The sequence below is a fragment of the Aulonocara stuartgranti genome (assembly GCF_965226115.1).
Source record: "Aulonocara stuartgranti genome assembly, chromosome: 3".
NCBI classification, from domain to species: domain Eukaryota; kingdom Metazoa; phylum Chordata; class Actinopteri; order Cichliformes; family Cichlidae; genus Aulonocara; species Aulonocara stuartgranti.
Window position 1 is genome coordinate 64,657,038 of NC_138941.1, and position 15,261 is coordinate 64,672,298.

Consider the following 15,261-nt stretch of genomic DNA (forward strand, 5'->3'; position numbering starts at 1 on the left):
GAAAAGCTGCCAGCTGGTCCATTTGGGAGCAAGATGTTGGGATGAATTTGTCTGTTTACAGTTTTCTACAAACCAAAAGAGCAGCAATCACAACAATGAGTACAAGAAGTAAAAAGCCAGGAGCTCCCAGCCCAGCTCACAGTACACACCAGCTCAGACATTCCTGTCGGTTAGTTCTCTGCTTTGATTAAACACACCTAAAGAAAATCAAAATTGACTTTAGTCATGTTAGAAATGCAAAACTCTTGCCAATGCCCTGAGACTTTGCTGGCAGTTTTTACCAAAAGTCCAAACCAAGTCTTGTTTGTTAGATTTGTATTGTTGATTGTCATTTATGCTTAGAAATATTTACTTATATATGCTTAGAGTTTTGTAATTAGTTGTAGATTGGTAGAGGTTTTGATCCTTGATAGTCTGCAAACTTTGTGTGTATTAGACAGCACTTTGGGAGCATGAGAGGTCATACCGTGTCTTATTGTTTTATGGTAGGATTAACGTAGTTGCGTCTGTTCTAGTCTAAGTGCTCTTTGTTTAGATGAACTGCAGGACTTCCTCACCGTGTTATCTAGGATGAACCATCTAGGGTGAGGGGGAGGCTACCCTCTTCCTGACCAAGGATGTTTGACCCTTTGATCAGCAGTCCACACACACACACACACACACACACACACACAGTATTCTTTGTTCACATGTATACCTATGTAAGATGTTATATGTTAATGACCCTATGCATATTCATGTAACCACAATAAAAGGAGTGCTGTGGGGAAACCTGGCTGAGAGTCTGACAGTGGTCAAGTGGTGGAACGACGCTTGGCTCCAGCCAGGTCTCCCTCATGCATGAGTAACCAGAGAACTTTGGTGCCTTGAGTCTTGCTTTTGCTGTGTAGCAGATTGTCCTTAACGTTCCAGCGAATAGGTTTATGCTACAAACCTAACATTGTTCTTCAGATTCTTGTTACCAAACCAAGCAGCAATACAAAAAGAAATAATAGGTTCAATAAAACTTCTGAAAAACAAGGACAACGTGTCAGATGATACATTAAAAGATCTCATTTTCCTTAAAAAGAACAGACTTTGGTGAACTTCTTTGTTAGTGGCATCAACATGAGGCTCCAAACACAGTTCAGCAGCAAATCTTCTGTTAATCCATCAGAGCCACACACACAGGGATCTTTATCTCATTAAAATGTTTATAATGACTGAAAACAGGAAGTGTTGGGAGCTTCCCACCCGGCTGTTAGACTGCTATGTTGCAGCAAAACAGTGAAACAGTTTGACTTTCTTTGTCTCTCTTGAATTTTGTTAATGAACAACAACTTATTAATAAATGAAATCATGTGAATCCAAAACAGCCTCAGCGTAACTCATTTTGTGTGTTTGCTCTTAGTTTATCTATACAGTAGCAACACACTGAGGAGACTGTGCACATTTCACATGAGAGCAGGAACTTGGCTGTAACATATGTACAGAGCTGGTTCTGACCGGTCAGAGAGCTGATTTGATATCTATTCTTCTCCTGTTAAATTAATGATGCAGCTTCTTTTATCAGCAGTAGTTTTTCCCTTTTCTTTTAAGAAGAACCATCTGTTTCCTGTTTGGCTGAACTAAATTATTTCATACTATGCATCATGACAAGAAATACTTTTATGAAATTAAACAGAACAAGACATGCAACAACTGGCACATTATTTCAAATCTCAGGCCAGGGGCCTGTTCTTCGTACCTCGCTAAGTTAGCTGGATTTGATTGTTGACGATTTCGCGTGATCTTGGATCGTTCGGTTCCCCGAAGCTCATCCGGGACTTGCTGTCATAGCAACAGAGCTGTAAGCGTAAACCTGCTCGGGAGCAGGTTTACTTTATGTAAACAGGATTAGATCGCGGCCACGCAGGTATGTCCGCTTCATTTATACGAAAGCAACAGCGATATTCCACCACTGTTTCACCATAAATAAATAACATCAATGTAACTAAAGATAATGCAGCACTTGATCCTTGTATTGATTTCACACAGATACATACAGGTCATTTCCTAAAAAAGGGAAATGTACTATTAACATTCTAGTACATGTATGTGATTATTACAGATGTAATTCATATTTCAGAGTAGTAATTGTAAATTACTTCGTGTAATCAAGATGAGAGACCACGGCTATAAAAGCGAAGGTGGATTTGGGAAGCCTGTCGCAGCCATGTCCTGTCCGTATACGCGACCAACCCATTGCGGAAGGTGCAAGATTGATAAGGAGAGTCCTCAGAATTCAGCGTATATTGCGGGATAGACAGGATCCTTTAGCTCAGCGCGACAGTGTGCTCATAGAGAGATATCGATATTCCCGTGAGGGTATTATTCACTTAACCAACATGTTGACGAGGGGGTGCAGGACCACCACCTGTCTTTTTTTCCTCTGCCCTTTTCTTGGTTGCTGTTATGAACAAACAAACAGATTATTTCAGGGTCTCTTTCCAAGAGACGAAAAGCAATATAAGTGATAAATATTACCATTCTGTAGAATATTCTTATATTTCACTTTTACTTGTTCCCATGTTCTAGTGGGTCCTGTTGTGGCTCTAATGTGAAAGGGGATATAATATAACATAATATAATGTAATATAATATAATAAATCTACCCTACCGCCTACTGGTGTTGGCCAGAGGGGCCGATGGCACGATATGGCAGCCTGGCTTCTGTCAGTCTGCCGCAGGGCAGCTGTGGCTACAACCGTAGCTGCCTCCACCAGTGTGTGAATGTGAGAGTGAATGAATAGTGGCATTGTAAAGCGCTTTGGGTGCCTTGAAAAGCGCTATATCAATCCACTCCATTATTATTGTTATTATTAAATTACTTACGAGTTTGATTTGTCAGCAACTTTCTGCCAGTCCTCTCTCCTTGCTTTTGCAGCCTTTGCAGTGTTCCCTTGCGTTTTAATTAAACTCTGAAACTCCTGAAATCCCTCACTCAAGAGTTCTTGCTCTGCTGCCGAAAAATACCGAGCGCGCTCATTCGACATTTTCGCCGACCAATCAAAGGGTTGCCAATAAATGTTTCTACTATCGATGCGTAGCCCCTGTTAAGCCACCCAGTGATCTCACATTACTTCATCCAGCTATACTAATCGTCAACAACAGGTGTGTTCGGAGAACCGGATTAGCGAGCTCACGGTTAGCGCGATGATTTGATCTTGGATGTAGTAAGCGACGTACGAAGAACGGGCCCCAGAGCTGTGGTTAAAATGCCACAAAACAAAAACATCCCTCCTTTGTCTTTGATTAATCATTTTTCCTTGACTTTGAAGAAAAGTTCTTTTTTTTCTTAGCCGGCTGCTTCATAAAGTGGTGGTGGACGTTTTTTATGAGGTTTAACCAGGATGAAACTTCCTGAAGTTGAACTACTCATAATTCACTGATACACAAACTGTGCTGTTTCTTGCACATCATATAAACATGTACCTATAATGTCTCTATAGAGGTTAAAAGAATACACACTTGTGTTTTCCTCTCCCTGCTGATCCATTTTATCCTTTCCTATTTTAAAGCTTCAGGTATCTCTAAAGTCAAATGAGTGAATGATTAATCAACGGCACCATATATTAGACTTTGTCAATATGGCGTAGTGGGTGTAGATTCGAAGAAAGTGAGAAAAACTGCAACTCGTTGGCAGTGAGGGGAGGAAGACAGGACAAAGACACAGTGTGTAAGAGAAACAAGTATCAATAATAACTAATAATTAAATGCAGAGTTGTGTGTAAGAACAGAGTGAAACATTTGACTGCAGAAGAAACACTCAGTGCATCATGGGAATCCCCCAGCAGCCTTTTGCAGCATAACTAAGGGAGCATTCAGGGACAACTGATCCAGCCCAAACTATGTGCTTTATCACAAATGAAAGTTTTAAAACTAGTCTTAAAAGTAGAGATAGTGTCTGTCTCCTGGATCCAAGCTTGTAGCTGATTCAGCAAACAACATAACTAATGAGAATAAAGTGAAGGTGGAATATGTGTGTGTTCACATGCAGACTGTGTTTCCTTTCTAAGCTGTACTAAGCAAATTTATCAGTAACTGATCACTTGACCCCACAGCAGGATGAAGATGTTTCCTGACACAGAGGCGTCTGCACAGGCTCAGTCTGACTTGCAGTTGTAATAAGTCATAAAAAACTCTTATTAGTGCCTCATCAGGCAGCGAAAACATTTTTACCAAACTAAACTACAACCTGAAACCCACAAAAGTTGGGACATTCTTTAAATTTGAACAAAATGAAAACTAAAAGACATTCAAATTACATGAACCAACATTTATCAGAACACAAATAACATACTACATTTAAAGTGAGATATTTTACATCATCATCCACTGAATGAGCTCATTTCAAATCGCCTGCTACAGGTCTCAGAATAGTTGGGACAGGGGCCTGTTTACCAGGGTGTAGCATCTCCTCTTCTTTTCATATCAGTTTGAAGGTGTCTGAGCATCAAAGTTATGACTTGCTGGAGTTTTGGTGTTGCTTTGATAAAGGTTTCTAGCAGCTAAATAGTTTGAGGTTGTCTTTGATGAAGATAGATGAGTTTAAATGACTGCATCTTTGTGGGAGGGTTTATTGGCACCTGTAGAATTAATAAATATGATCCTTTATGAGCCTGATGTGCAGCTTGTAAGCAGAGTCTGGCTCTTTAACTGGATCAGACCATGCATCTTTGAAATGCTCACAGTGTGGTTTATGCTGTGAAGCATAACTTTGCTCCCTTCCCCCCTTCATGAAGCTTCTTCTTCATGAAACACAGTGAAGAAAGACTTAGATAATGGAAACAGCTGCTCGTTCTACTCGTCTCGGACAAAGTTATGCTGTTGTAGCTGCAATATGTGGTAACTGATCGCTTGACCCCACAGCAGGATGGAGATGTTTCCTGACACAGAGGGGTCTGCACAGGCTCAGTCACATTTGTAATATATACTGATTTATTTTTATCTTCTTTTTTCATTTATGTATTTGTTTTATTGTTATTTATATTTATTTCTTTGTCTGTTTATTGTATGGTTTTTAAATTTTATTTATGGTTTTTAATTGATGTGCAGCTTGTAAGCAGAGCCTGAGCTCTTTAACTTCATAAGACTGTCACATGTTTGTCTTTGGAATGAGATGCATCTCATACAGTCAGTATCAGTGTGGGAGGCCTTTCAACTCTCTTTGCTCACAGTGTGGTTTATGCTGTGAAGCATAACTTTGCTCCCTCCCCCCCTTCATGAAGCTTCTTTTGAAACACAGTGAAGAAGGACTTAGTTCTACTCTTCTCTGACAAAGTTATGCTGTTGTAATAGCTGCAATATGTGGTTTTGTGTTGTCCTGCTCAAATACAAACAAGGCCTTCCCTGAAATAGACGTCATCTGGAGGGGAGCATATGTTGCTCTAAAACCTTTATAAACATTCAGTATTCATAGTTCCTTCCCAAACATACAAGCTGCCCATACCGTATGCACTTACGCACCTCCATACCATCAGAGATGCTGGCTTTTGAACTGAACTCTAGGTCTCCCTCCTCTTTAGCTCGGAGAATGTGGCATACGCGATTACCAAGAGGAATGTCAAACTTGGATTTGTCTGAACACAGAAGTCTTTCCCACTTTGAAACAGTCCACTTCAAATGAGTCTTTTGAAGGTCTCTGCCTGTCTAAAAGAGCATTTTTGAGACTTACATTAGGCATCAAATTTGAAATGATTGGATTGTAAAATTTCTCAGTTTTAACATTTGTTATTTATGTTCTGTTGTGAAAAATGTTTGGCTCATGGGATATGAAAGTCTTAATTTTCAAAATTAGAGATTCTTTTTTATTTTTTTTATTTTAGGGTAATAAAATTAACTTCCTGTTCTATTGTAGTTAATAATTTTTAAAGTAAAAAAAAAAAAAAAAAAAAAGAAAGCAGATCACTTATTTTTTCCCCCCAATAATTTAGTTTCTTTTTTAACCAAAATGTTTTGGGTTTTTCCCCACATCTAGTTTTAGTCAAACTAAATAACTGGATTCACTGGTTAAAAGGTCTTGTAGTTCATAAAGTCTCTTAGCTCACCTTCATTAAAATCTACACCTTCCTCACATTTCCCTGCACTTGCTGGATGTGCCATCTTTCTATTCAACTGCAGTATGAACATCCTGGTTCTCTCTCCCTCATGTATTCTCTGGTGTGATGGAATAACACCAATAACCAGTAGCCAAAGGTTTAACCACTGAGAATCTGAGTTATTGATACCAGAGAGACCAGACACAGACCAAACAGCTTTTATTAACAGTTCTGCAGGACAGAAAACCAACCATGGCTCCAGTCACACTGATCACAGTCAGTATCAGGATCACACAAAGTACTGAAGAGGAGAATATTAAAAAAATAATAATAATAAAAAACACACACCACACACACACACACACACACACACACATTTCTCCAAGTAAATTTTAAACAATCTGATTTCCAAACTGCTGCTTTCAGTGCACAGCAACAATAAAACTGTACATAAATGCCAATCTAAGAATTTTGATTTCATTTCTTACTGACATGAACATACAAATCACCTGATAACACAACAACATCATAGCATCATTATTGTTTTTTTTAGATGCAGTGAACACATAATTTAGCCTGAAGTGTCCCAGTCTATAGAAAGCTGGTACACTTTCAGTGTTCTGTTAATATGACAGCTGAATTTACAGGATAAAACAATGTTGTCTTTACCTGGTCCAAACCAGCCAACATGTTGGTGTGTTCGTACAGAGTTGTGTGGTCTGGTGTTTCAAGTCTAAATCATTTTATTACATTTAACAGTTACATATTGTCCTTTCATTATCACAGGTTTTTATAACCCACAATCATGTCTTAGGTAACATTAAGTCACCAAATCAGATTTAGCTGTCCACATGACTGGTACAAATGGGACAATGTTTTTTTTGAATTGCTCTCAGTCGGGCTCATCACCTGGGACCTGTTTGTCATGGGAGACCCTACCAGGAGCTGAACGCTCCAGACAACTCAGCTCCCAGGATCGTCTGAGCTCACAAACCCCTCCACCACGATAAGGTGGCAATTCAAGGAGGGGGATGAAAAGGGAAAGGGAAGAGGAAGGGAAATTATATTACTGCCGATGTTACATGAGCCTCTGCTCGTCTACAGAAACAATGTCGTATCCGTTCGTGACAAGATGGAACAAGAAATGTGTTTTGTCTTTTTGTCATGTATAAAAATCCTGAAAAGGCCACAAAAATCACCACAGCTGACAGTCCAATGATGACTCCAATGATCAGTCCCACAGGTCGATTCTCTACTGGCCGACCTGCAGGTGAGAAACAGGTGTGAGGTGTCAGCTGTCAGGTAGGTGATGAGTGAAGAACAGATCAGAATCCATTTCCTCTTCAAACTGCTGTCAGACATTATCTACTGCACTCTGATCACATCACTCAGACCAGCTGCTTTCTACAAAGTCTCATCAACAACATCTTTAGAAACAAACATCAACAACCAGGAAGCAGCTTCACCTCTGATCACACACACACTCAACTCTACTCACTAACCTGGAGGAACGACAACACTCAGGCTGATGTTGCAGATGGACTTCCATGAGCGTGTTTCTTCCATGAAGACAAGACACTCGTATGTTCCAGTGTCATCAGTCATCATGTCCTTCAGAATCAAAGACACGTCTCCATCCTTCATTTTTCTCTCCTGCAGATCAACTCTATTCATAAAAGATAAATGCTGACTGTGTGGGTCAAAGTGCCCGTCGCGGTTTAAAAGTACATATTCTGGCTTTAAGTCAAATCTGCTCCACTCTACAGCTATGAAGGACGTGTTTGAAGCTCGACATGGCAGAGTGATGTTCTGTCCAGATTTAATTGTGATGTTTTTGTGGTCTGAAAGAATGAAAATACAAAGCAGAGGTTAGAAAGGTTTTAGCATAGAAAGGCTTCCTAGCTCCGCCGAACCACAGGAGGCAGAGTTGACACCGACAGTGACGTTTGGCACACAATTTGTTATCAGAGAGAGACGTGACTCTTAAAGAGGTATCAGCTGAAAACATTGTGAGAATTCGGTAAGAGTAAAAATGGCAATTTTCCCAGAAACAAAAAAAAGAAAAAAAAAAAAAAAGAAAATTAGCCAATCACATGAGGACACACACACACACACACACACACACACACACACACACACACACACACACTTTCCTTTTAATGGCATTTGGAGCGAGAATAAATATATAATATACCATTTTACATGGCTCTCACTTTGAAATCCAAAACCAGACTGACATTAATCCAGGAGCACTGTGATGATGTGTACTGTTGATTTGAAGTGAAATTAGTCTGTATAAACAGGACATTCTGAATTCAAAGAATGGCTCATAAGCACGTTCCAAGGGCTCTTACTTTGAAATCTAAAAATCAGACTGACTTGATATTGATAATAGTTCTGTGAAAATGTGTACTGTCAACTTAAGGTGAAATTAGTTTGTGGAAACAGGAAGTTCACTTTTAATATCATTTTTAATTGAGACGGGGAAAAAATAAGGCGAGACTGAAGGGCTTTTATTCTGAAATATGGTGTGGGTTTCTCTTACCACAATATCTAGTATACACACACACAAAAAAGCTTCTCGAAGCTGAGGCTGGCTTAACGGCAGCTCACGCAGTTTCGTGTCACCAACGATAATTCACACATCTCTGCTCGCCTTCTGGTTACTGAGAGCTAAAAATAGTTACAAAAATAGTGACTAAATAGTGAATAGAGACTCTGCAAATCCAAGAACCAGCAGGCAGTTTACAGAAACTTTTACACAGAGAAAACAAAAGCCTTCTAACTTAAACATGTGGTTTCTACTTACCTTCATGGGATGAGGCAAGGGTCCATAGCACAGCCGTAAAGACTGTGCGGATGATGTCATCCATGTTCTGTGCGTACACAGAAGGTTGACCTTTTAATCTTAATTTAGTGGAACAGAGGCACTCTCCGAATCAGTCCGATAGTTTTATGGGCAATGTCTCCTGCTTTGATCCTGTAGACGAGCTTCGGGTTTTATGAAAAAAAGACTACGCACTCAAAATTCAAGACCAAACTAGTGCAACCTTCAGTTATACACACAGAACACAGACGGAACAGCAACAGTCTGTTTCTGGCGCTCCTGCGGTTTTATACCAGTCTGCGGATTGATACCGAAACGTCAGCTCCCCACACTGACTGCGCATGAGAACTATTTTCTTTGATTTTAATTACAGTTATCAAAATAAATAAAATACAAAGCAACTAAACAAAATTATTTTCTTTTCTAAACACAAAGAATCCCAAAAGAGATAATGTCTTAAATTATTACAAGCGATTTCTGACCAACACGACTCAGAGTCAACAAGTAAACTTTGTCTGACTATGTTTGTTTTTATTGTGCACTCCTGTGGATGCCGTGTTTTATGTGCATAATGTCTTACTCAGTGTGCGTGCCATCTGATCAAGATGTTAGAAGATATATATTAATATATATTAATTAATTAATATATATATTAACCTGAGCTAAATATGCATTTAATTAAAAATAGAGGACACAATGATGACAACAGGATCAAGTCTAAATAGAAAAATATTTCTGCATATTTAGCAAAAATGTGCCATTTCTTCACTCAGTGAGGTGATGGTTAAGCTTCAGCAGCAGTTTGCTTTCAAGGTTCTTTCTGTGAAGCTGTAACTGTTAAGCAGTGAACAGGAGTCCTGCATGACTGAGAACAAGCTCCAGATGCAGGAAGAGCTGTGTTGGTTTTGATCGACAGCTTCTTGATGTGAGGAAAGCCATGCAATAGATCAACACCTCCAGTGAAAGGACATGAAAGGTAGCTCTCCAGCTCTCCTGCTTCTGGCTTTCCTGACCCCATGGAGCCATCATCTTCGTCCAATAGGCCGCCGTTTGTGCTGGCCTCATCCAGCTCTGTGTCCAGGTGATGTCTGATGAAGTTGAGACCTGTGGAAAGATGTATGGTTTTCAAAAGAATTAGGTCTGGTCATTATAGTGCTGTAAACACTGCCAAGCTGCAGATGTTTGTTTGGAGCTAGCCTCCAAAAGCTGGCCATACACTGTGCGATTTTTGGCCCATTTTGAGCCAATTTTTCGGTCGCGCAACCGTTTTGGGGATCGGCCCAAGTTCTGCCTTAATTACGTGTCATGCATCGTGTAGTATACATGGGTTAACGAAAAGCAGTTAACACCTCACGACCAGCTCCCAATCATCAATTGTATGGTCGCATGATAATCAAACCTGTTTGAAATCCTGTCGCCTCTCAACGCAGCCTCTCACACTGTGCACGCACAAACACAGAAATGAAAGAGAGAAGGTGGAGCAGCACGGCAGTGCAGCGTGTGATCTGGACTCAAGAGATGGAGGCACAACTTGTAGGATGAGGCAAGCTCATCCGAGTACGTAAGCGTAGCGCTGCCAGCCAGGCAAAAGAAAAATAGAGCTATATCACGTTATAACGTGAAAAGTTTATTGTTCTAACAATATACTTTTCATGTTCGTACAATATAATATTTATATTGTACGAACATGATATTATATTGTTCAAACGTGAAAGGTATATTGTGAAAAATATATATTTATTTATATATTTATAAATAAATTCAATTCAATTTCACCAGTTATTGACATCCATATTTCTTCACTTGCTGTCTGATGGGCTTGTTCTGGTCCTGGAGCTGGCTGCAGATGGGGTACTCGTCTTCGTTTTGTTACTAAATGGTGCTCAACCTCATCCTCTTCTTCAAAGTCACTGTCAGACTCTGAATTTTCAGAAATGTGAAATATTCTGAACCCTCTTTGTCAACATCATCATCTGAAGCCCCTCTCTCTTCCAAAATCAATTGGATGGCCCTCGCAGCAGATAATCTTTTGCCATCTTGATCAGTTGTGATAAAGAACCACACTGACAAAGTCTTATTTATAGTATTATGCCCCTAATTTGCAGGAGGGACAGGGTATGAGAAAATAAAATTTGGATCCCTCAAGAAAGAGGGTAAAATGTGTGGGAATGTAAGAGCAGACGGTGTTGATAGTTGAATTTTCAACAATGTTGCAACTTTGTGCGGGAGCAGGAGGGGAAGAAAACACTATCAGCAGCACCAGAAAGGAGGAAGACAGAGTGTGGGAACACAGGACCTGCACTTTCAACACTTTTATTAGACCTGGGTCCAGTGGACCCGAACACCTTGTATGTAATGTAAATGCGTGGGGGGAGGTACAGTATGAGGTCATTGAAAATTAGTTCGGATTTATGTTCTTCACAGAAAATAAGCCAAAGCCAATGAATTTCAGGTTGAAAAAATAATTAATTGTTCAATTTTTCTTTTGAAAAAACTGAAAACGGATCTCACAGACCCGAACACCATACAAGGGTTAAGAGTGTGGATTTGGTGTTTTATTCAAATGCAGCTGAGAACAGGTGAGTCTTCAACCTGGATTTAAATAAACTGAGTGTTTCAGCTGATCTGAGGCTTTCTGGGAGTTTGTTCCAGATATATGGAGCACAAAAGCTGAATGCAGCTTCTCCGTGTCTGGTTCTGACTCTGGGAACCGATAAAAAACCGGATCCGGATGACCTGAGGGATCTGGATGGTTCATACTGGGTCAGGAGGTCATTGATGTATTTTGGTCCTAAACCATTCAGAGCTTTATAGGCCAGCATCAGAACTTTAAAGTCTATCCTCTGACGGACAGGCAGCCAGTGTAAGGACCTCAGAGCTGGACTGATGTGGTCCACTTTTTTGGTCTTAGTGAGGACTCGAGCAGCAGAGTTCTGAATAAGCTGTAGTTGTCTGACTGATTTTTTAGGTGGACCTGTAAAGATGCTGTTACAGTAATCAAGCCTACTAAAGATGAATACATGGACTAGTTTTTCCAGGTCCTGTTGAGACATCAGATCTTTTATCCTTGATATATTCTTGAGGTGATAGTAAGCTGATTTTGTTATTGTCTTAATGTGTTTTTCTAAGTTTAGGTCTGCATCCATCACTACACCCAAATTTCTCGCCTGGTTTGTGGTTTTTAGATGTATAGATTGAAGTTCTCTGGTGACCTGTAATCGTTTTTCTTTAGCGCCAAAGACTATTACCTCAGTTTTGTTTTTGTTTAGCTGGAGAAAATTGTGGCACAACCAGTCATTGATTTCCTCAATGCATTTACCAAGAGCCTGTACAGGACCTTGGTCTCCTGGTGACATTGTGATATATATTTGTGTGTCATCTGCATAGCTATGATAGTTTATTTTGTTGTTCTTTATAACCTGTGCCAGTGGGAGCATGTAGATGTTAAACAGAAGGGGTCCTAAGATGGAACCTTGGGGAACTCCACATGTGATACTTGTCTGCTCAGATGTGAAGTTACCTATTGATACAAAGTATTTCCTGTTTTCTAAGTATGTTTTGAACCAGTTTAGTACAGTTCCTGAAAGACCTGTCCAGTTCTCCAGTCGTTTGAGTAATATGTTGTGGTCAACTGTATCAAATGCTGCACTGAGATCCAGTAAAACTAAGACTGACATTTTTCCACTGTCTGTATTCAGACATATGTCATTAAACACTTTGGTCAGAGCGGTTTCAGTGCTGTGGTTCTGTCTAAAACCTGACTGGAAGGCATCGTAGCAATTATTCTGTTTTAAGAAGTAACTGAGCTGTTGAGAAACTGCTTTTTCAATGATCTTACTTAAAAATGGGAGATTTGAGATCGGCCTGTAGTTGTTCATTTGTGTCTTGTCGAGATTGTCCTTTTTCAGTATAGGTTTGATTACAGCAGTTTTTAGTGGTTCCGGAAACACACCTGATATTAAAGAAAAGTTGACGATCTGTAACAGGTCTGACTCTAAAGTCTTTGAGACCTTTTTGAAAAAACTTGTTGGCAGGACATCTAAACAGCAGGAGGAGGAGTTCAGTTGACCTAAGATGTCCTCCAGGTCTTTGCTGTTAATTGGGTGAAACTGCTTCATGGTGTTTAAACAGTTTTTTGGTGGACACAGTACATATCCTGGATCTGCTGTTGATGTACCAATTGTTTGTCTAATTTTTTGGATTTTTTCAGTGAAGAATTTGGCAAAGTCATTGCAGGCCATGGTCGAATGAAGTTCAGCTGCCACTGACACAGGAGGGTTTGTTAGCCTGTTAACTGTAGAAAATAAGACCCGAGCATTATGGCTGTTTTTAGTGATGATGTCAGAGAAGTAGGACCTCCTTGCATTCCTCAGTTGTAAATTATAATTGTGAAGTTTCTCTTTATAAATGTCATAATGAACCTGGAGGTTTGTTTTTCTCCATCTGCGCTCAGCTTTCCTACACTCTCTTTTTTCATTTTTCACCAGTGTGGAGTTTCTCCATGGAGACTTTTTCCTTCCAGAGATAACCTTCACCTTAATGGGAGCAATAGTATCCATTACATTTAACATGTTAGCATTGAAGCTATTGACGAGCTCATTGACTGACCCTCTGGACAGGTCAGGTGTTAATGGGAAGACCTGGTTAAAAATTGCACTACTGTGTTCAGTTATACACCGTTTTGTGATCACTGTTGTTGATATATTTGTGTGGGCTGAGATTTTACTTTCAAAGAAAACACAGTAATGATCAGACACGCCCACATCAGACACAGTAACCTTTGAAATGCTCAGGCCTTTGGAGATCAGTAGGTCAAGAGTGTGTCCTCTATTATGTGTGGCCTCTGTTACATGCTGAGTCAGCCCAAAGTTGCCCAGAGTGTTACTCAGGTCTTTGGTCCTTTTGTCCTGAGGGTTGTCCACATGAATGTTAAAATCCCCAGCAATAATTACACAGTCAAAATCAACACAGATCACAGACAGCAGTTCACCGAGGTCATTAAAAAAGTCTGTGCAGTATTTGGGAGGCCCGTAAACATTAAGAAACACAACTTTGAACTCAGTGCTGATAACTGTCATGGTCCATGAGTAGTTATTGACTTGTTCATATTTTAATGGGTTTGTCTGGGGGTCGCAGGATGACGTCCATGTATTCTGCTGTTGTCCCTTGTGTGTGTGGAGGTGTCCTGGTTTTGCCTGGACACTGGGCCTGGAGGGTTGTTCCCACTGTGGGGACCTGCCACACCTGGAGGCGTAATGGCACATACTTGCACCTGATCAGCCTCGTCGGGGGAGCACAGAGCACAAGCACTGGGGAGAAGACATGGAACGGGAGTTGCACAGAGATTTATTGTTGTGTTATTATTATTAAATAAACACATTCATCAGCGAGTCCTGCATTTGTGTCCTACTTTCCCCACAACTCCATGGTCTGCCACCGCAGACCTTGACAATAATATGCTGGAAGGTCTCCCTCCTATTCAGCCTGTAGGACAGAGTGTCCATGATTACCAACAAGAAGAAACTTAGATTCATCTGAACACAGAACTCTTTCCCACTTTGAAACAGTCCATTTCAAATGAGTCTTAACCCACAGGACACGAAGGCGCTTGTTAGAGGAAAAATGATTATATGTTTCTTTACCTTCTTTTAAATGTGCCTGATTATGACAAGCCTTTCTCGCTGTATGTTGATGGGGGGGCTGGCTACATGAAGGCAGTTTTGACACAGGCTTTTGGTGACAAACAGGGACCTGTAGCATTCTACTCGTGTAAGTTAGACGCTGTAGTTTCGGGCCTGCCAACTTGCGTGCAAAGCTGTGCAGCAGCCACAGAAGCAGTGAAGAAGTCAGCAGACATTGTTTTAGGGCACAAACTAGTTGTCAAGGTCCCACATGCTGTCACATCTATACTGCTGCAGGCCAATCTCTCTTATCTAACTCATGCCAGACAGCTATCGTATGTAGGCATTTTACTATCACAGTCTCACATCACATTGGAAAAATGTGGCGCACTGAATCCAGGGACCCTAGTGAGCACACCAGGTGATGGAGATCTGCACGCCTGCCACGCAGAGTTAGACAAAGACACCAAGCCCCGCCCTGATATCTATACTGAACCACAAGCCGGTTTTATTGATGTCTTTGTGGATGGATCAGCCTGTAAAGCCTGTGAACTGTTCCGGCCAGACCAACCTACTGACCTGGCCCCAAGTCTCAGACCCACTGCCTGATGTCATTCTACTAAACAAACTGAGCGCAGCGCAACTGCCAGTATGTGTGATGAACAATGGATCGCGGGCAGTGGGGGAGCTGCCTACTCACCTATGTAAATACATATACACTTTCTGCCCACCGAGGGATGAGAGGAAGTGTATG

The 15,261-nt window shown here is 40.6% G+C and overlaps 1 protein-coding gene and 2 long non-coding RNA genes across 3 annotated transcripts in view; 1 reads left to right on the forward strand and 2 right to left on the reverse strand.

The window, feature by feature from the left end:
* The window catches only part of LOC309695753 (uncharacterized protein), a 199,567-nt gene that overhangs the window by 170,320 nt on the left and 13,986 nt on the right, over positions 1 to 15,261 (reverse strand). The gene's annotated exons all lie outside the window — the stretch shown is intronic.
* The window catches only part of LOC309696726, a 167,994-nt gene that overhangs the window by 67,987 nt on the left and 84,746 nt on the right, over positions 1 to 15,261 (forward strand). The gene's annotated exons all lie outside the window — the stretch shown is intronic.
* LOC309696373 lies at positions 6,262 to 9,157 on the reverse strand. Its single transcript, XR_014273447.1, has 3 exons — positions 8,869 to 9,157; positions 7,562 to 7,900; positions 6,262 to 7,323 (listed from the first exon to the last, which is right to left on the reverse strand). It is a non-coding gene; the product is annotated as an uncharacterized lncRNA (long non-coding RNA).